Below are 21,403 nucleotides of genomic sequence, written 5' to 3'. Positions count from 1 at the left end.
GATCGGTTTCCCCTTTCTCGCCAACTCGCCCTTTACACACCATTATGTTACCACAGACCCCGCTCACTGTCCCTCGTCCTTTGCTGAAAGGAATAACATCCCCTCCTTGCACCGCCCTCTCCTCTTGTTGCGCCTGGCCCTTTCTACATCCCAATCCCCGTTCTAGGCTTGCAGCCACCTATACCCGATCCCCCCCGCTCTCCTCGATCACCCGCGTTACCCGATTCCATGATTCCCCAGATCGTTCCTTCCACCCTATTTCAGGCTTTAAGCCCTGTAGTCCCCCGTATTCAAAGTTCCCTACAAGCTAGAGGGCAGACTTCCAAATTTCCAAGGACAGAACACAGGCATGGGGAAAAAAAAAAAAGAAAAAGAAACCACCCAAACACGCCCACCTATAATAGTGTTGATCACAAACCGCCACAAGGTTTGTGACGACCTATACTTACATTCCCATGTGACTGTGAAACCTTCTCTCGCTCAGCGAGCATTCTATTTAAACCTTCTGAGCTCGCTATGTGAAAAGTGACTCATGTAAGACCATACTTATTACCTCTCCCTCATGTATGGAATAACGTGCAACTCATATCTCAGTGCTATCCAACCCCCATCGGTAGAGCTCCAAAAGGGAGCCCCCCACCCCAACTTATCGTACTTATCATCCTCAATGCCCTTCTACATCTAAATATACCCGTGCCAACTTATCTATGGCTCTATGCTGTGCCAACCTAGGTATCCTTAAACCTTATTTACCCACTATTCCTACAAACTATCTTACCCTACAATGCTCTTTTTCTATCCAACGTGTCGCTTGTAGTCCCCTATCCTACTAACCCTAGAAAAAAAAAAAGAAAAAAAACCTTTTCCCCTGCCTACCGATCTGCCCTCTCACTGTTGGAAACCCTAAAGTAGCCTGAGTTGTTCCAGGGGCCCCATATTCCCTGATACTTTACATAGGATCCTCTAGATGAGAATACATATTTTTCATGTTCGCTAGTCTGGTTAACCACGTTAACCCATTCTCCATGATTCGGAGCCATAGGGGACATCCACCTTCGGGCTATTATCACCTTGGCTATGGCCACGATGCTTCTTGCCAACTGCCTCAACTCCCCATTTATTGCTTCTTCCTTCCAAATACCTAAAAGCAAGTTTATTTTAGTTAGAGCAACTCTCGGGACCCCTATCTGAGCTAGGGTTTCCCTTACCTCCCCCCAAAACCTACTAATATCCCTACAGCTCCACAGTAGATGTTCGAATGTAGCCGGCCCTTCCCCACATCTAGGGCATCCATCGGATGCTGACCCTGAGAATTTTTTAACTTTGACCAGGGTGATATAGATCCTATGAAGGATATTAAATTGGACCTGTTGTGTTCGCATTAAATTAGTCGACTGACGAGGACTTGCCAGAGCCGATCTCCACCCATTTTCGTCCAGCTGAGGGATATCCTCGGTCCATTTGGCCCGCAGGGCCCCCAGCTCCTCAGATTGAGAAAAAGAATGAAGATACTGATACATTTTAGACATTCGCTTCCCTTTTACGAGTTGTTTTATAAAGATTTTACATGGGGCCTCCTCCACCTCCCAGATTTCTACCTTGCCCCCTTGGGTCATAGCACCTCTGACTTGCAGATATCTGAAAAATACTTCCTTGGGCAAACTAAATTCTGCTTGCAGCTGGGAGAAGGATTTCACCCTCCCGTCTTGGCACCATTGTCCCATATTCGTGATACCGTACCTCTGCCACACTTTCCCGGCCTGTTGTTCTTTAAGTTCCCTCATTCCGGGCAGGGACAGGATAGGGGTGTCTGGGTCCAGACCCTCTGCTTTCGTTAGTTTGCAAGACCATCTCCATACCCTGACCGCCTGACTGATCAGCGGAGGGAGATTTCGACGAAGCCCCCTCACAAACAATCTTTGGAGAGGTGAGAAGTCTGGATCCACACGCTCTACAAGGCTTTGTAGTTCAGTGGTGACCTCCTCTGGCTTGACCCACCCACAGTTTTGTACCATCTGTGCGGCCATATAATATAATTTAAAGTCAGGAAGGGCCAAGCCCCCTTTTTCCCTGTCCCGGCAGACAATATCCATTCTAACTCTAGGCAATTTATCCCTCCATACAAACGAGGAGACTATACTCTTTATCTTCCTAAAGTATTCATCCTTTATGAAGACAGGTGAGTGTTGAACAATATACAAGAATTTAGGCAGAATTGCCATCTTGACCAGGTTGACCCGGCCAAGTTGTGAGATCTGGAGTCTTGACCAGTTCCTGCACTTTGACTTAAGATCGTTAATAAACGGAATAAGATTATCGTAGATAAAATCGACTGAGTTCCTGGCCACCACAATTCCCAAATACCGGAATTTTTCCACCAATTTTAACTGTGCATCTATCGCAAGACTTGTCCCCCCGTTTTTTCCTAGCTGAATATAGTTGGATTTGCCCCAATTCATTGTAAGCCCAGAGTATCCCCCATATTCCTGAATGTATTTTATCACCCTTGATAGATCTCCGGGAACTGCCAGTCCGACCAGCAGGTCATCTGCATACAATGAAACTAGGTTTCTACTGGGCCCGCCTCCCCCATTCCCTCCCCCCAAAGCCGCCCTCAGGACACACGCGAGCGGCTCCACCACCACCGCAAACAACAGAGGGGATAGAGGACATCCCTGGCGCGTGCCCCTGGAGAGAGAGAAGGAGGGAGACGTGAACCCATTTATGGTCACTCTGGCTTTAGGGTTTTGATACAGCAATGATATCCGCTTAATATACCTTTCCCCGAACCCGAATGCCCGTAACACCCTCCATAGGAATGGCCATTCGACCGAGTCGAACGCCTTGTTCGCATCAAAGGATGCGAGCAAAGCGTCCGACCCCCCCAGTTCAACCCCCTGAAGGTAGGTATATGCCCTTCTGAGATTAATCATAGTGGACTTCCCAACCATAAATCCAGTTTGGTCTGGATGAACCACTTGATGTATAACTGTCTGAAGCCTAGTTGCCAATATTTTAGCATAAATCTTAGCGTCAGCCGTTATGAGTGATATAGGCCTATACGAATCGACACGGGTCAGGTTTTTCCCACTTTTAGGGATCATTATTATTGCGGCCTCAGTCATTGAATGGGGGATACACTCCTCGGCCTCCATGTGCTGAAATACCTTCAGCAGACGCGGGCCTAGTTTATTTATATATTTCTGGTACACCTCGCCGGGGAGACCATCCAACCCAGGGGCTTTACCCCCTGGGAAGGAGTTAACTGCCACTTTCACTTCCTCAACTGACAGAGGGGCCTCCAGTATTTCTCTTGATGAGGGCAACAAATTTGGGAGATCAAGCTTTGCCAAGTACTCGTCAATTTCTTTGTTACTACGATCTAATTTGGATTTATACACTTCTACCAAATGTGTAGAGAAGAGCTCTGTAATTTCAGGGGTCTTAATCACCACTTCGCCTGTTTCTAATTTAATCATGGGGATAATATTAGATGGGCTATCCTGCTTCATTAGGTGGGCCAAAAACTTCCCTGCTCGATCAGAATTCGCATACCACTTATGTGACCCGACCCCCAACCTCCGACAGGTCACCTCCTGTAGATGCTCCACCTATTCCTTTTGGGCAGAATACCACAGAGACCTGGCTTGATCGGATTTACTTAACAAAAAAGCATTCTCCAGATCCACCGCTCTTGCTTCCAGTTCCTTAGCCCTTTTCCGATTCGAGCCCTTTAAATATGCTATCCTTTTGATAAAAAACCCTTCGCAGATAGGCCTTAAACGCATCCCAGACGAAAATGTTGGGGGAGGTCCCCACATTTCCCTCAAAAAACTCCTCTATCATTGCCTCCATCCCCTCCTGTTCTCCCAGTTGCGCTAACCAATACGCCTGTAATTTCCAGTATCTAAACCCCGTCGGGGTCTCAAGATCCACCTCCATTAATACCGGGGAATGGTCAGAAATCCCTCGGGCTTTATAGTCTACATGTTTAATTATGGTAAGGACTTTATCTGAGACAAGAATCAAATCGATCCTGGAAAATGCTTTGTGGGAGGAGGAATAGCAGGAAAACTGCTGTACCTCGGGATTTCTCATTCTCCAAGGGTCCTTCCATCCTATCTCATCTATTAGCTCAGAAAACCTATTACCCTCGCTACGGATTTTCTTCTCTGTCCTATTCCATCTATCGAGACGCGGCTGGAGAACCTTATTAAAATCCCCCAGACAGATTACCATATTATCCGGAAAGGAAGCTGCAAATTCCACAGCCATTCTTACCACATCGTAAGAGAATGGGGGTGGAATATACACTGTGAGTATACAGAACCGCAGATGGTCAATAGCGCATTCTAAGAATATATATCTTCCCCCTTGGTCAATCTTTACAGTTCCCACTTCAAACACCACAGACTTTTTGATGAGGATCCAGCCCCACGGGACGACGAGGAAAAGGGTGCTTGGAAGCTGTGTCCAATCCAAGGACGTTTTAAAGAGCCCATACGATCCTTAGTTAAGTGCGTCTCTTGTAGACAAATAATATCAGAATCCAAACTCCTGCATTGCTTCATAACAAGAGCTCTTTTTACTTTACAATTCAAACCTCTAACGTTCCAGGTCAGAAATCTAACCATTTATACTATAAAGCGAAGCGGGGAAAAAAAACCCAAAATGTTTACATTTATCCCAACCAATCCGATTGGAACACAATAGCCTTCTTGGACTAAGCGAGTTATCCTGGCCCTTTGGGAGCTTCTGTCATCTTACAGGCTTGATACATCTTCCTCATTGCCCCATACACAGTTTGGGAGAACACATTGGGGCTAATGCATCGCTGACTGCGACCACCCGCTCATATCCGTAAACATTGTAGAGCAGCCTGCACCATAACGCACATTTGCGCCAGCGCTATTCTTGCTGCAAAAGAGAAAGCTGGAAACGGAAGGATCTCTGCATACGCACAATTCTGTACAGCCCACAGTTCTACCATCACACCCTCACTAAAATTAAGCTTCAGCTGCAGGTACAAATCTAATTCACCCGCAGGTGGGCACTGCGCAAATACACGCAAGATCAGTCTGCAAAGTGGATTTACCTTCAACTCTGCATCAGCTCTATTATGCACATACATTTTACAAAGACTTTTAAAAATATATTACTACGATTGTATGCTTTTGGGAAACTCATATGTGACTTGCCCCCAGATTAGCAAATCCTGTTACAGTACCTGCCATTCCCAAATAAACTGTGCCTGCTTCCCGCTCTAAATGCTATACTTGATGGGCATGAGGACGGTTGTGACGCATAGGGGAAAAGGGTTGTTGCCCAAATATAGCAGCAAACTAACCAATGGCGTTGTATGCAAAGCGTTTGCATTGCAGAAGTAGGAAATGGCCAATGGTGCTGTTGTTTTTAAAACGGAGCCCATTACTTTGGTTGCCCCCAAAAAGACAAATCTATTCAATGTGGCCACTCCAGTGTGGGGGGTGCTCCTATCCAGCCAGGGGGATGCCGTCGTTCCACGAGGGGGGGGGGGCTCCCACTGTTCTAGAGTCCTTAGACACAGCCGCCATCTTTAGTATTGGCACTTACACCTGCATCAAGCTACGCATAAGCGCCCTTTCTAGTGAACATTTGCCATGTGCATGACTTCAAGCAAGCAGCTGTACATACATGCCTATGACACGGGCAAAAGAAAATCGCCGCACATCTTAATACTCGCCACTCAGAGACTCATAATTCACGCTGGCCACTACTCGCACAAGATGTGAAACGCACAAGCACCTCTGTGCAACTTCGAACCCTTTGTACAGCGCATGCACAGTCAGTTGTAAAACAGAAAATACATCGGTGCCCACACACTGTGATTATCAGATGCATTTTGAGTTTAAAACGCATTGCTTGTAGTCCAAATCTCACAGTGTTTCTTTTGGCATGTGATCCACGCTCCTGCAGAGTTCACTTCGCAAGCCAAAAAAGTATGTGCAAGCAGTACTAGATCACATTGCACCTAATTCAAATCGCCCACTGTTGTAGCGTATCACATGACTAGAGATGGGTATACATTGACAGGAGACTATAACCAGGCAAAGAAACCTGGCACCACAGCAGCAGTACAGACTATGCGCTGCCGAGATGGTGCAGCAACTAGTCAACTTTACTAAAGAAGTGGGCGGACTTGGAGGCGGGGCCCCGGCGCATCATGCAGGGGTAGCATGTTATACACAAAGGCCTGATGTACTGTACTGCATCAGGTCCTTGTACACTACAGTACTGTAACACACACAGCCAGGCGGGCATGCACATAGAACTTATATATGTATAATAGTTCATATATAAAAGAAAATGAAATTCCTCGGGCTAATGGACGGCTGCGCTGCCGAGACACAGCCGGACATGCATATAGATTCATATGTATGCCTGGCTGTGTCATCCATTACCCCCAGGAATTTCATTTTTACTCCATTTGGGGTAATTTGCCTCTGGTCCCAGACCACTAATCTAAAGCAGAAAAATGCATGCTGCTTTTCTATAGATTGTGCACTTCTACCTCAAATTTGCTACTTTTTCTTCAATCTTGTAATTTACGGGACTGACACACGGGGTGATTTCAGGGCATTTTCTACTTGATCTGACTGGATCGCTTAGAAAACACCCCTACACCGCTCCATGGGCGATAGCGATGCACAGACCCACCCGTCACTATCGCCTGGCGATAAGGATCCAGCATGCTGGATAAATCTGGTTAGATTGCGGTCAGGGACAGTGTTCTCACCGGAGAACACTGGCCCTGATAGATTGCTCAGCACACAGCACTGACACATTGCTGCGTGCTGAGCGATCTAGCATCCCTCAGCAAAATCTCTACGTGTAAAATTCCACGGCAAAATCCATGTCACGTCTCTAAATGCGGCTATTTGATGTGATTCCACAGGTGTATATGAACACATATGTACACCATAAACTAGAGAATAGCCAACTTACTCCTCACAATGTAACAGTATGAGCATTTTACCCCTGGGGACAGCACATGCCACTTTCTCCGCGTGCATAAAGCTCACCATGTGATCAGCTCCAGGCCCACAACTGAGCATATGATATGATCCCAAAGTTTACAAGCAGGACCACAAATGTAACAATTACTATGCATTCCATCAATCATTATATTCTACAGCTCATTAAAAGGCCAGAAAAGTCACAGCAAGAACAAAAAGAGTATTGATAAAAACATCCCTAAAAAGGTTTGATGTTTTACAATACAAAATAGAACGTATACTTGTAAAAAGCCTCCAATATCTTTACAGTCCTAGAGGGAACAAACCTATCACATGTTAGCGGAAGTGGGTAGCCAGGGAATCGCGCCAGCATTTAAGACTTGTTTGCCAATAATAAATTAAACATAGATCCAAGAAACTAGATATAATGACCAACACAGTACAAATAGTTTGTATATCTCATGCTCACGTTCTCGCTCAGCATTTGAAGTCGCAATTTAGCAGCAGGAGTCTCACATAACGTCTATACTTACAGTTTGGTTCTGGTACAAATGCTTTTTTGGTACTTAGTGGGCTATTCTGCGTAAGAAAATCGCATCGCATCAGATTATTGTATGGCATGCGATGCAATGAGATTTTCCTATGTAATTTATTCACTGCTCTCTGTCAGTGAATACATTACAAAAATCCAATATATCCAATATAAAATCATGTCCGATATCGGATCCGATTTTACATGGTATTATGGCATTTAATGTATTGTACAATGAGATGACATACAATGTCATTTATTAATGTGATTTACGCACCCCCCCCCCAAACATCCGCGCCACCCCGAAGCGTGGCAAGCGCAGCGGAACGCTTCCTCCCGACCTTTTCATACCCCCACTATCCACATCGGCATTGAGTTGATTTTATATAGTGTGGCGAGCGCGGCGAGCCTGAAGCGCGGCGAGCCCCGTGAGGGGACGCGGATTACCTTACATGTATTACGCGTCCGCTCGCCACGCTTCGGGCTCGGTGGCTCGCTGCGCTCGACACACTATATAAAATCTACTCCACGCCAACGTGGATAGTGTGGGTATGAAAAGGTCAGGAGGACGCATTCCACCGACGCTCGCCACGCTTCGGGGTGGCGTGGATAGTGGGGGGTGCGTAAATCACATTAATAAATGACATTGTATGTCATCTCATTGTACAGTACATTAAATGCCATAAAACCATGGATCCGATTTTTGTTATATGTTCACATTGTACAGTACATTAAATGCCATAAAATCGGATCAGATATAGGATCAATATATATCGTACCCGATTTTATATCGGATACGATTTTTGTAATGTATTCACTGACAGAGAGCAGTGAATAAATTACATAGGAAAATCACATCGCATGCCATACAATATGATGCAATTTCACTACGTTAGCGTACGCAGCAAATCTGAGCGCCATGATAATACACAAGTACCGCTTTTTTAAATTAACAGATAAACAGGGCTTTAAGAAAGTCTGGTAGAACCAAGTTCATCCACCAAAGAGTGATAACTTGTGCGATTTCAGCTAAAAAATAAGTTCGTAATAACCCTTTCACATAGCACCTAATTACTGGGTTCATGCCGGTTTGACTCGGTAATTGGTGCGATGTGAAAGGGGTTACGGTTACAGCTAGCAACACGGCAATATGAAACAGGTAAAAAGAAGGGTTCTTACCGGTTTGTTGCCGTGCAGTGTGAATGGGTTCATTGGGTCAATATTAATGTAAGGGTATGCAGTCATAATGTTGACATTTACAATGTCTCAACAATAGAATGTCAACAGATGTTTTTAGGATTACCTTTACATTCAAAGTGAATGTGAAATCCCATTGTTAACATTCATTCTGTCCATGTCGATATTCTGAATGTGTAGTTTTAATAGACACCCAATATAACTGTTGGTATGAATGCAGGAGACCAATATATGACATATTCATTACATTGTGTTCTCTGGACAAGGAGATAGACATTCTCTCATATGGAGCAACATGACTAAAATATACTGAAATATAAGAATTACATTGTCTTCCTCTCACACTGCCACTAGCATTGCATTCATAGCACAGCTTAATGTAAAGGGACATACACACGGGACAATGCAGGCCCTATTTTTAAGTGATCTGACTAGATTGCTTAAAAATTAAGCACGGAACTCTCCGTGTGCACCCTATAGCGATGGGTGGTCCTGCGTGTTGCCATCACCCGCAAAGACAAGTCCATGAATGCACCATCTATCCTGCTTAGATCACCTATCAGCATAGGTAAAACACGGCTCCACACACATCACAGGTGCATAGCATGTGGGGCAGAATGTATGGTGTAATGGTTAGCATTACTGACTCACAGCGCTGAGTTCAAGACTGTCGAAGACCACTTGTCTGGCTGAAAGCAGCATAAACTCACCAGGCTATGGCAGGAATCCTTAGCTTGCACACTGGAGTTGGGCTGGGGGTTTGGCTTGCTTGATTGGCAGGTGGTTGATTTGCATGTAGAATGTTGATAGGCTGGTTTGAAGTCTTTCTTCTGGAGTCGTTGCACTCCCTCCTGCCCCAATTATTAGTTGTAATTTCAAGTTTAGGAGTTTTTCTTTAGCCGTTTTCCACTTAGTTGTTGTCGGCTTATTTTGGCAGAAAGAACGGTAGTTTAATTTCTAGCGGTATTTACATTTAGCTGGTGGTTGGTGTCGAGATGTGGGCATCCATGGTCCAGGTGGGCCCACATCTGGACATTAACAATCATTTTACTTCGGATAGGCGAAATTTTTGCGGACAGCTTGTATGTCAGGGCAGGTGGCCTAATTTTTTCTGTCTCTGGGCAGAGTGGTGAGCTCTGCCTTAGTAATATATGCAATGTCAGGGGCAGAGGCAGAAGGTCAACCCCTGGCCTTAAGGGCAGATGGCCGTTTGGGAAGTCCGCATATACATTTTTTTCTGTTGCCAAGGACGCTGGCAGTTGGCTGGTCCTAGGCAAAAGGGAAAGAGGGGCTTGGATCCGGAGTTTATTATTTTCATTACTTTGCCCACCACCTTAGTTAGAGCAGGGACGTAAATTTCAGTTATACCCCATTCACACCAGAAATGCAGGGACAAACCCAGGAATTCAGTTCCCGGGAAAAGCAGGGACATTCCCGGGTTTGGACTCATTCACATCAGAAATGTCCCTGCTTTTTATGGTGTGAGAAGGGGGCGGAAAGGAGGCCGGCAGGAGGTGGGGAGGAGGCGGGCAGTCGGGGAGAATACTCACCCCGGTTGCTGGTCCTCCGTGCAGGCCAGGGATCCACACAGGCGGCGGCGCAAATGACGGGACAGGCTGCGGATGAAGATGACGCAGCTCTCCGGCGTCCTCACTGCCGCAGGAGAGCTGCGTCATCATCATCCACCGGCTCGGCTGTGTCGTCATTTGCGCCCGCATGAATTCCCGACGGACAGGACACGGAGGACACAGCAACCCGGGTAAGTATACCCTGTACCTTTCACACCAGCCAGGTCCCCGGGTTGAACCCGGGAACAACCCTGGTACCTAGCCGGGTTGAAATTTGCCCGGGATTTTGTCCCGGGAACCTTTCACACCAGCGCTAGTACCGGGTTGTTCCCGGATTCAACCCGGGAATTTAGGCTGGCGTGAATGGGGTATTAGTTTCAAATAGGCCGCCCTTGCTCAAAATAAATAAGCCGTCCCCTTTAAGCCCAATTCAGTTGTACGCGTCATTATTTCATAGATAAGTGGTGTGAGTGTGGATGAATGCATATGCCTGTTTGGAGTTTATGGGTTTGATTCCCACCATGGCCCTAACAGTTCTTATATTCTCCCCATGTTTGCGAGGGTTTCATCCTGGTACTCCGGTTTCTTCCCACAATCCAAAAATATACTGGTAGGTTAATTAGCTTCCAACTAAATGAACCCAAGAGTGAATGTGTGCATGTGGTAGGGAATATAGATTGTAAGCTCCAGAGCCGAATTTCCCATTAAGCACGTGAGGCACGTGCCTAGGGGCGGCACATGTTTGGGGGCGGCACTTGGATGCCTGTGATGGTACTGTCAGCCCAAAATGTACCAATAACTGCAAAATATCCACTGTACTGTACCATATTCCATCTTAAATAGAGTGAATATGGATAGGACATGCAGATACTGCCCCTATAAACTGTCCTACTTAGTAAACATTATTGCTGTGCCTAGGGGCGCCCTCATCGCTAAATCCGCCCCTGGTAAGCTCCATTGTGGCAGCGACTGATGTAATTGTTCATAGTGCTGCGGAATATGTGCGCGCTGAAACTGTTAAATAAATAAATAATAATAAATGTGTACAACAATGTGAGCTGTGCGATCTGTAAGTTCCTCGCTCAAGTCGCCCCTTGTGTACAGGCTCGAGAGTGATCATTACATTTGGTGTGCAAAGAAAAACAGTAAAAATTAAATAAATAAATAAATAAAGTGTTTACTTGTAGAACTTTGCAAATAATGGATTTGGGGATGCCTGCTCCACACCAGAGAACAAACAGAATCATATTGATCCTTTGAACACACTCAGTTGTACTCAAAACTGTACTGCAACAATGAGTCCTACAAAACATTACGTTCAAATCAAAAGTAAATATTCCGGATGCTGTCCCTTAAAGAGATGCATATAGAAAGTGATTTTCTTCTTAAGCAGCCAGCCAGAGTCCCTCTTCAGCCCTAAATACAATGAGTTGGCCTCGGTACAAAAACAACAAGCGCGGAACTGATGCTCTCTGTTCTCAGCAGATCAAGCGTTCTCGCTAACTGCTGTACACTCAATGGATGGGCAGAGCAAAAAATAAAGATTTGCCGCTACAAACATAAAAACACACAAAGCCGCTGCTAGGGTGTATAAACGCCCGTCACAGGAACTGGCTTGTTGTAGCATTCCTCTATGAGCGATTTCATTTGAAAACAATATTTAAACCCTTCACAATACAAATGGATTTGTTTTATTATAAATGCCTCCTACAGTACAATTTATATCACCGTTTCTACTGCACAGAGTTCTGTTTAAGAACAGGCACCCTCCCCACCCTCACTTTTTTCTTTGAATCTAAAAGGCCCCAATCCACTAGTGACATTTTGGGCCTTTTCATTAGATTCCGATGCATTGGGCCGAGGAATCGGATAAAAAGGGCCAAAGTCATTCAACCTCGGATCCCGTTCCGCTGTCCGTGTGCATCAAATCAGAGCCGGAGACAGTCACTGCTGCACCAAGGATCCATCTGACCCCGCAGCGGGGAATGGGAGTGCATGCAATATATCGCCTGCAATCCTGCCGCCAGAGATTTTCCCCAGTGGCTCAAAGGGGATTGGCTGTGACTTTTCTCCTTGGAGAAGTTGCAGTTTTCTTTCAAAATTGCTTGACACCATAAAGACCGTATTTTGTATGTTTGCGCAGTGTCTTTTTACAATTTTATATACACAATGGGCCTTCTTCTGGTTGACTCGCTCGGGCGCGAATTCGCACACTTGCGAGTGAACCAGACCCCGCCCTGTAAGTGGTGGTACACCTGCCCCCCCCCCCCCCTTCGCACGGTGGGTTCGTTTGCCCGGCATGCGAATGGATGTTTTACATAAACATCGATTCGCATGCCAGTGGGAACCTCCCCCCATCTTTCGATGGTCGCCGCCTTGTATATATGAATGCATCCGGTTAGGGCAGCTGTCCACCCCCCGCACATGCGTCACAAACGCATTAGCATGTGTACGCATTCTTGGGAATGCCCAAGAAGCGCTGGGTGATCACATATGCTGATGGACCAGGCCAGCACCCCACGCCCCAGCTGGAAAGGCAGGGAGCATGCGCTCAGAGAACAGACTTTCTGCCGAGTTCGCACGCTATACACATGTGCAGAAATGCTGCTGCGCATGCGCAAAACATAGTTCCCACATGCAAATTTGCGTCCGACCGAATCAACCTGAATAAAGGCCAATGGCAATGGTTTCCAGACTCTGCCCTCAAGACACCCTAACTGCCCAACTTCTAAGGCTATCCAAGCTTAAGCACAGCCGTGGATATCCTTACAACCTGGACTGGTAGGGTGCCTTAAGGACATAGTTCATTAAACCCTGCTCTATACAGATTACACTGATTAGATATAATCTCTGCAGCCAGACATTAATTGGTTTTATATAATCTGTGAGATCGGGTTTTGGGAGAAGGTTTGGGGTATACATGTTCTCCAAGTAAATGATCTGGTATTGCACACGCACATGTTACAGAACACCTTATTTTAGACACCAAAGCTCCCGTAAGAGGTCACTGTTCCCGTTTTGTCAGTCTTCCTATTTATTCAGTTCACTGTATAATTGCCTTGTACATCAAAACAGAATATTCCACAATGAAAACACTTGCATTGTCTGTAAAGCCACTCTAACAGCATTATACTACACACACAAGGTAGAAATGATGTAAAATATAGAAACTGGTGAGATATTGCTGGAACTGGATCCCATGGCAACAGAATTTAAATGTCAGTATCTAAATATGGATGTTATTGCAGATTTCTATAAATGTAGTATTACAGAAAAGAGTCCGTTCTAGAGAAGATCTGGTACTTGTGTATTTTGGCGGCGCCCATCGCATCGCATACCATAAGGCATACGATGGTATGCGATGCGACGCGATATTGTACAATGCCATACAATTTTAAAATTGTATGGCATTGTATATGGCATACAATGCCATACAATGCGATGCGATTAAACATTGTATAAGCACCCTAATGGGTGCTTACAATGTTAAATGCACCCCCACTATAAATGTGAACCCGAAGTGTGGCGAGCGCAGCGAGCCCGCGAGGGGCGGCTGTACGCGTCCTCCGACCTTTTCATACCCCCACTATCCACGTCGGCGTGGAGTTGAGAATAGAAAGTGTGGCGAGCGCAGCGAGCCACCGAGCCCGAAGCGTGGCGAGCGCAGCGCGCCCCGCAAGGGGACGCGGATACCTGTGAAGCCCACGAGGGGACTCTGATACCTGTGAAGGTATCCGCGTCTGCTCGCCACACTTCGGGCTCGGTGGCTCGCTGCGCTCACCACACTTTCTATTCTCAACTCCACGCCGACGTGGATAATGGGGGTATGAAAAGGTCGGAGGTCGCGTACCCCTGCGCTCGCCACGCTTCGGGTTCACGTTTATAGGGGGGGGTGGCGTGGGGGTGCATTTAACATTGTAACCACCCATTAGGGTGCTTATACAATCTTTCATCGTATAGGGGCCAAAAATCGCGTTGCATCGCATGCCATCGGGTGCATGGCATGCGATGCGATTAAAACATCGCGCGATGGAAATCGGGGGCGCCGCTATAATACACAAGTACTGAAGATCTTTCCACCAGTCCTAGGTACATTATATATATATAAAGCAAATGGTAACAAGCTAATGGAAAAAGACATTCAATGGTAAGAGTTTATTTTCATCCCTGAAAGAACATAAATCATTACTTAAATACTACTCGCTCAGAGGCAACTGTTAGGGAATATGTATTATTTTAATGTGATGAGCTACAATGATGCAATAGGGTTCTGACTACTTAAAGACGCATCAGGAAGAATCAATATCAAAGCCCTTTTACGCTCTGATTTTAATGGTTATCATCAGTGCACTGATTAGTGGGCACCCGACAGAGCAATTCAATTGTTGCTCCCTTTGAGCATTAGTGCAGAAGGTGGGCACCTTTCTGGCTGCAGCCTCCAGAGGTGGCAAGCAGAAATGTGCCGAGGAAAAAAGTCTGGTTTGGGCTCTCTAATGAGGACTTTAGACAAGTTTCCTTTTTTTTTTTTTACATGGCTAAAACTGGGTTTAATTGAGTGTGACAATCATGTCAATTAATAGGCAAAACCATGCTGCACTGCAGGTGGGCAGATGCAACATGAATTAGGATTGTCAAAACGATCACACAAAAGACTAATTGCCACCATTCATTAGCAATTGCAAGTCCAATCCATTGCATATTATTAATCACAATGTATAGGAATGCCTATACATCAGCAATGGTTTAGGCAGTCATCAATAAAATTGTCAATTTGTTCAAACTGGTCTAAATTGCAGTGTAAAAATAAAGCCATCCAATATTTATGGGCTACATGCAAAGGCATCTAGTATTTACCCTGTACAGGAAGAAAAAATCCAACCAAATCTAAATGGTTTTGCCCAGTTGGTTGTTTCTTCTTTATTTTATCTTTAAGTACTGTTTACATGCCAATTTTACCTCAATTTGCAAAGGAAAAAATATATAACTTTACAAAGTGTCTGTAGTAACTGTGTCCACTTTCCACAACCAGACCTGTGGGCGAATTTACTAAGCAATGGACTTGCATGTTGAAATAGAGAATCTAAGTGACAATGAGGCTGAAATCAAGACGTGCTACGTCTTTATTAATAACATCAAGATGTAGTAGATTTGGCCCCTGGGCCTCAGGGGCAATTCAATTAGTTTTTAACCTAATATTCTTGTCACTTTACACGGAGTGGCATTGAATTGTTTCTCACATGTTGCACCTAAATGCACTGGGTTTCACCCAGAGCCGGCCCTAGCCTAAATTACGCCCTAGGCAAGATTTTGACTGTTGCCCCCTAGCACCGCCACTAGTTCCGTCTCTGACCCTGCTCCCCTTTCCCAGCACCATCAACCCTCATCATAGCAGTCATCATTTTGGTGTCCCTACCCGCAATAATTTAAATAGAACCAGCGCACCCATTCGGTGCCTTTTTTGCTGAAAATTCATCTTATTTGCATTGTTATGACCAGCACACACAAGGTGCTTCTGATGATTAAAATAATATGCGGCATGCCTATATTCTGTGTGCGACTGTGGCTGTACCTGCATACGGAATACTATGTTACAGTGATTTCCATGAATACACTATTTCATATGCAGATACAGCCTCACTCACACACAGAATATAGGCATGCTTCATATCATTTTAATCAGCAGAAGCTGCTGATGCCCCTAGGCATTCCAAATGCCCTAGGCAATTGCCTAGTTGGCCTATGCCTAAGGCCGGCTCTGGTTTCACCACCCGCCTGAAGTTCTGGGTATGCTGTGCTTGGGAACCCAAAAGTCTGACTTCTTGCGGATTTGTGCTTGCCACCTCAGGAAAGTGCAAAGAGAAATCATGGGCACCCACGGCACTTGCACCTAGCTGAATTGCCCCAAAGACTTGAATGTTGCCCCATCTGACATTTCCATTGGTGACAATAGATCCACCATAAACACAAGTATAAAAATAGCACCAGGATAGAGATATTAAAATCATTGTATTAAAATGCAGCAATGTATTATATTTCATACATATTCTCCTATTTAGTCAATGCTTATAAAAATTAAAAATAACGAAAAAGAATGGATAAAATGCTTCCAAGGGTCCACGTGGGTAGAACGAGGTTTTCAGCTATACTAATTGGTAAATTGTAGAAGGGATGACTCACAAATTGCTGCCATAATTATTAATCCCAGCTACAAGAAAATAAAATAGATGGCGCATTACAGCATTAGGGTTGTAAATGTAGCCTTGAGCATCATATTAGTGCAATCAAATATTTAATTGTATGAGGTCATTGAGGTGTATGTTTCATGGTCATTGCTATACATTATTCAATAACTAAATACATCAAAGTAAAATAAAAAAAACAGACAAATTATACACTCGTTCCATTAACTCTTTTCTAGGTTCTTGAAAGTTGACCGGTTATTTCTTGTTCTATTAAAGTGGAACCGATGACAAATTTTAAATTGTACTATTAATATCAATTAAAATAAATAAAATAAAGCAGCATACAGTTACGAATGTGCTGTGTTATGGAGTTACACAACATGTAGGGAAAAAGATATGGTGCACAGCAGGAATTGCTACCCTCTGGTACATTTACCACCAAGAGAACATCAGATACTAAGGGTAAAATGTAATCGGATGAGAGATTCAAAAAGTGAGAGATTTGGTAAGAAATCTCCAGTTTTTTATAAAGCGGCAATCATTTACACTGCAAAATCAAACTGATCAAACTGGAGCTTTCTTAGCAAATCTCTCACTTTCTGAATCTCTCATCCTATTAAATTTCCCCCTAAACTCCTAATAGTTGAATATATCAATAATGAATCTAAACAGTCAATAATATTGAAAAGGGGTGTTTTAGCATTTAAGACAGTGGTTCCCAAACCTTTTTGAATCACGGCACCCTAGAGCAACTGCACCTAGGCCAAAAAATTATTATGGAGAAATGTAGAAAGCAATAATACATTAATTAAAACGGATGCATAAAATCATCTTTAGGTTGAAATATGTAGTGAAGGACAAAATTTGTTTATGTTTGTCCACATATGTTATGATTGGCAGCTACAAGTAGCGGTCTGCCGATCACATTGACCAAAAATAACTTGCATTGGTCCTAGACACAAGACAACCCAGGGTGCCATGGCACTCAGTTTGGGAATGACAGATTAAAGGGTTACTTGGGAAATATTTCCAGAATCAGAATCATCAGAACCAGCTTTATTGGCCAGATATACTTACGTATACTAGGAATTTGTTTTTTGATTGCTGTGCAATAGCCAGGTAGGTAACAAGCAAACAGTGACAGTACAGATATAGATATATATACTGTATATAGCAGGGCTTGACCATTTTTTTTTTAATCTAGGAGCCAGGATGAAAGTGTAGAAGCCAGACAAACTAAAAATAGGGGCAGTGCCAAAAATTGACAACGTAATGCCTACTACACATGTCACACACCCATTACATTTTATTCCACATGACATAATGCCCATTACACATTATGCCACACACCGTAATGCTCATTACACATTTTACAAAACACCGTCATGCCCATTACGCCACACTATAATGCCCATTACATATAATACAACACGCTGTAATGCTTAGTACATATGTTGCATAAGTGCCGCTTACCTACATGCTCATTGCTACGGGTTGCATGCTTGATGCCAGGGGGTAACATGCCCTTTGCCAGGAGTTGCATCCTGGAAGCCAGGCTCGCCCAGCAGCAAGAAGCGGTGGGGGCTCAGCGCATTGTGTCCCGTAGAGCAGAGGTGCGGCTGCCAGTGGAGGTGCGGCTGTGGGGCAGGGGGAAAGACCCGTGTTTGAGAAGGGGCTTTAACGTTTTGTATAGTTAAACTATGTTTTTAGGAGCAACAAGCACAATAATTATTGGTCCCCCATAAACAATTTAATTGCTCCATTGGGCACCCAGTCATAAGTGCTGCATAAATAAAAATTGATTTCCCTGCAGTGACATGATGATATACATAGACATGATGACACTGCAAAAGGGGGACACTGGGCTTTATAAGATTGTGACTGGACTTGCTGAGGAAATTAGAAGGGCAATGGGTAGGTTGGGGAGATAAGGGGGAGACACTGGATGGGCAGGGTGGGAGATGATGCTGCAGCAATTATAGGGTTCACTGGACTGAAGGAGCAAGCACCAAGAGGGGAACACTGACCTGCTGTGGTTACATGCGTGCCTGACCTCGGCACAGTCATTTTCGGCTGCTGGGGGCCTCTGGTCTGTTTGAGGCTAGCTGTGCCGCTGCCCTAGAAAAATGTATTTCCCTGGCGGTCTGGTGTGTAGTTCGGCGGCCCATGACATCTGTGGTACTGTAGGCAATGGGAGAGGCTGAGCTGTGAGGACAGAAGGTAGGGCCTCGCTCCAGCTCTGCCTCTACTATAAAAACAGCTTTGATGATGGGCAATGTTGTGCTGGCGCTAAGAGTGCGGTGCTTAACTTGAGAACAGAGAAAGACTGAGCTGGGTGTGCCGCTAGTTACATACAAAACAGCGGGCACTCGGCAAACAATACGTAAACCGCCGGACCGCCAGGGCATTTAGTGCAAAGGTGATCAAACGGACCTAGACATAAATGACAAAGCGGCACTAGGCACCCTGCCCGCCACTGGAAGGAAGCGAAGGAAGGTCAGAGGTCTCATTTTCAGGCCGCCCTGCAGTGATTGGTTGGGCGCTGGGGATGTTTATTGGCTGCCTGCTGCAGGACCAGGTGTATTTTAAAAATGTGTTCTGCCGCTGCAATCAGGTGGGGGGTTCGGGGACTGCGCTGCCGCTGGCCTGACAGGAGGGGAAGGGCTGCCGACAACCAGATTCTGCTTCCTCTCTCCATGCAAAAAATCTAGTCGCCAGGAAGCAGAATCTGGTCACCGTGGCAACCGGGCGCCCAGGATTTGTCGAGCCCTGGTATATAGATAGATAGATAGATAGATAGATAGATAGATATAATTTGAGGTTCTATTCAATCATTTTACACACTTTAGGTCTCCTTGGGAAAAATGGAAATATATTACTTGGTAAACATACAGTATAATGGTATTATAGGTGCTATCGGAGGAGAGAGTATTGCAGGGTACTTGTACAAACACACTCCCATACCTCCCAACATGACCCTCTCCAGGAGGGACACAATGCTCTGTTCCTGGACTTCCCTCTGAATAAATGATTGCCATCACCTGTGTTGAAAAACTCCTTTCTTATCAATTCCCCTGTTTGGCACAGGTGATGGCAATCATACATTAAGGGGGAAGTCCTGAAACAGAACATTTTGTCCCTTCTGGAGAGGGTAATGTTGGGAGGTATGCACTCCCCATATTTATAGTGAAACCTATAAAATTATGTGCCCTTTACAAGATCAGCTCTGAGAACATAAGCTGTACATATTGGTTCTCTTGTTTTGTGAGAAAAAAACAAATGCGCTGCAATGTGAAGATTCATTACATTTCTACAGCCTTCTTCCCCCTTCAATGTCAATGCCTAGCAACTAACCAATTGGATGCAATACCACCGATTGTGCAATAATCACTAGATCTCATTCAGACCAGCTTCATCATGAACTACTCACTGCATTTCAAACTGATCAGAATGGAGCCGATTCAATTCCCCCCCCCCCCCTCCTGCTGTGACTGCCGCAGGTAAAGGGCATCTATTAGAGAAACAATTGAATAACTCTGATAGAACACTAAAGATGGCCAGCAGGTGGTTTTTAACTGCAAAATAATTCCCTACAATGTTTGAAAAGCAGTGAAAGACCACGGTCTAGGCCAGTGATGGCTAACCTTGACACTCCAGCTGTTGTTGATCTACACATCCCAACATGTACTGCTACAGTTTTACTATGGCCATGCTGAAACTGATGCAGGGCATGCTGGGATGTGTAGTTCAACAACAGCTGGAGTGTCAAGGTTAGCCATCACTGGTCTAGGCAGTGATTGATTCCTGTGTCACAGAGACCATACTCATCGGACTACCCTAATGTGAATTTAATTGGTATCTGAATCGACGGCACAACATGGAGGAGAGATCAATAAACTCTTGTTTTGAATGTGGCAGCAATCATTTTTAAGAAGGTTTCCTCTGGCCTACCATTATAAGATATCTGTATCAGGGTTTCTCAGCGAAAGACCTCAAGGAACCTAAACATGTCATGGGGGAAGTTTATCAAATCTTGGAGAGAGATGAAGTGAAGTTTGTATGATATTTTTTTTTTTAAATAGCACAGCGTGTAAAATATCAGTAAAGAAGATAAACTGGTTGGTATGGACAAATTCTTCAATTTATCACTCTCCAAGATTTTATAAATATCCATCCAAGTGCACAATTACTGACCCAGTTGAACAGACAGAATTTGGTGCATACACAGTGCTCATTCTAGCACCCGCGATCTTTGGTGTCGCTGTCTGCTGTGGTATTTCTAACACAGGTCTGGTTTGCATATTAGTGCTGATATACAGACCACACTGTGCTAGAAGCACTACAGCAGACAGCGACACCCCAGGCAAGGAAGAGAAACTGCATGGGTTTTCAAAAGTGGCGGGTGCTAGAATGAACACTAATACACACAGTGCGATTTTGGCTTACAATTTTGACTATATAGTCAAAATCGTAAGAAAAGTTAACCAAAAACCGGCTTGAGATTCCGATGAGGTCGGTATTGCAAGTAAAAATAGACTGTGCAGACAAGGCAATTTTGACATTGGGCGGGATTCACTAATAACCCCCGCTGTACATCGCCGGCATTCGCATTGTTAATAATCGCATATGCAGTAACATATGCGATTATTAACGCCAAGGCAAAGGCCGGTGATGTGTAGCGGGTCCCCCCTCTCCCTCCCTGCACCCTTACCCGCTGTGTGGGTGCTCCATTTCCTCCCCCCTGCACTCGGAAGAGGTGCAGGTCACTGATCCGGGCAGCACAGCATGAGGCTGCCCTTACACAGGTGAGGGGGGTGCGGCGCTGATCGGCGGGGGGGCGCGCGGGGCGGCGGGGGACGCGAAGGGAAGCCCATAGGCTTCCATGGGGTTACGCCATCTAGAACTGGCGTAACCCCCCACAGTGAAGCC

General features: G+C 45.0%; 1 protein-coding gene across 4 annotated transcripts in view; it reads right to left on the bottom strand.

Annotated features, from left to right (window-relative positions):
• The window catches only part of IQGAP2 (IQ motif containing GTPase activating protein 2), a 276,016-nt gene that overhangs the window by 191,116 nt on the left and 63,497 nt on the right, over window positions 1–21,403 (bottom strand). The window lies entirely within an intron of this gene.

The sequence above is a fragment of the Crinia signifera genome, chromosome 1, assembly GCF_055691185.1.
Source record: "Crinia signifera chromosome 1, ASM5569118v1, whole genome shotgun sequence".
NCBI classification, from domain to species: domain Eukaryota; kingdom Metazoa; phylum Chordata; class Amphibia; order Anura; family Myobatrachidae; genus Crinia; species Crinia signifera.
This window is presented reverse-complemented; position numbering and strand designations above follow the sequence as displayed.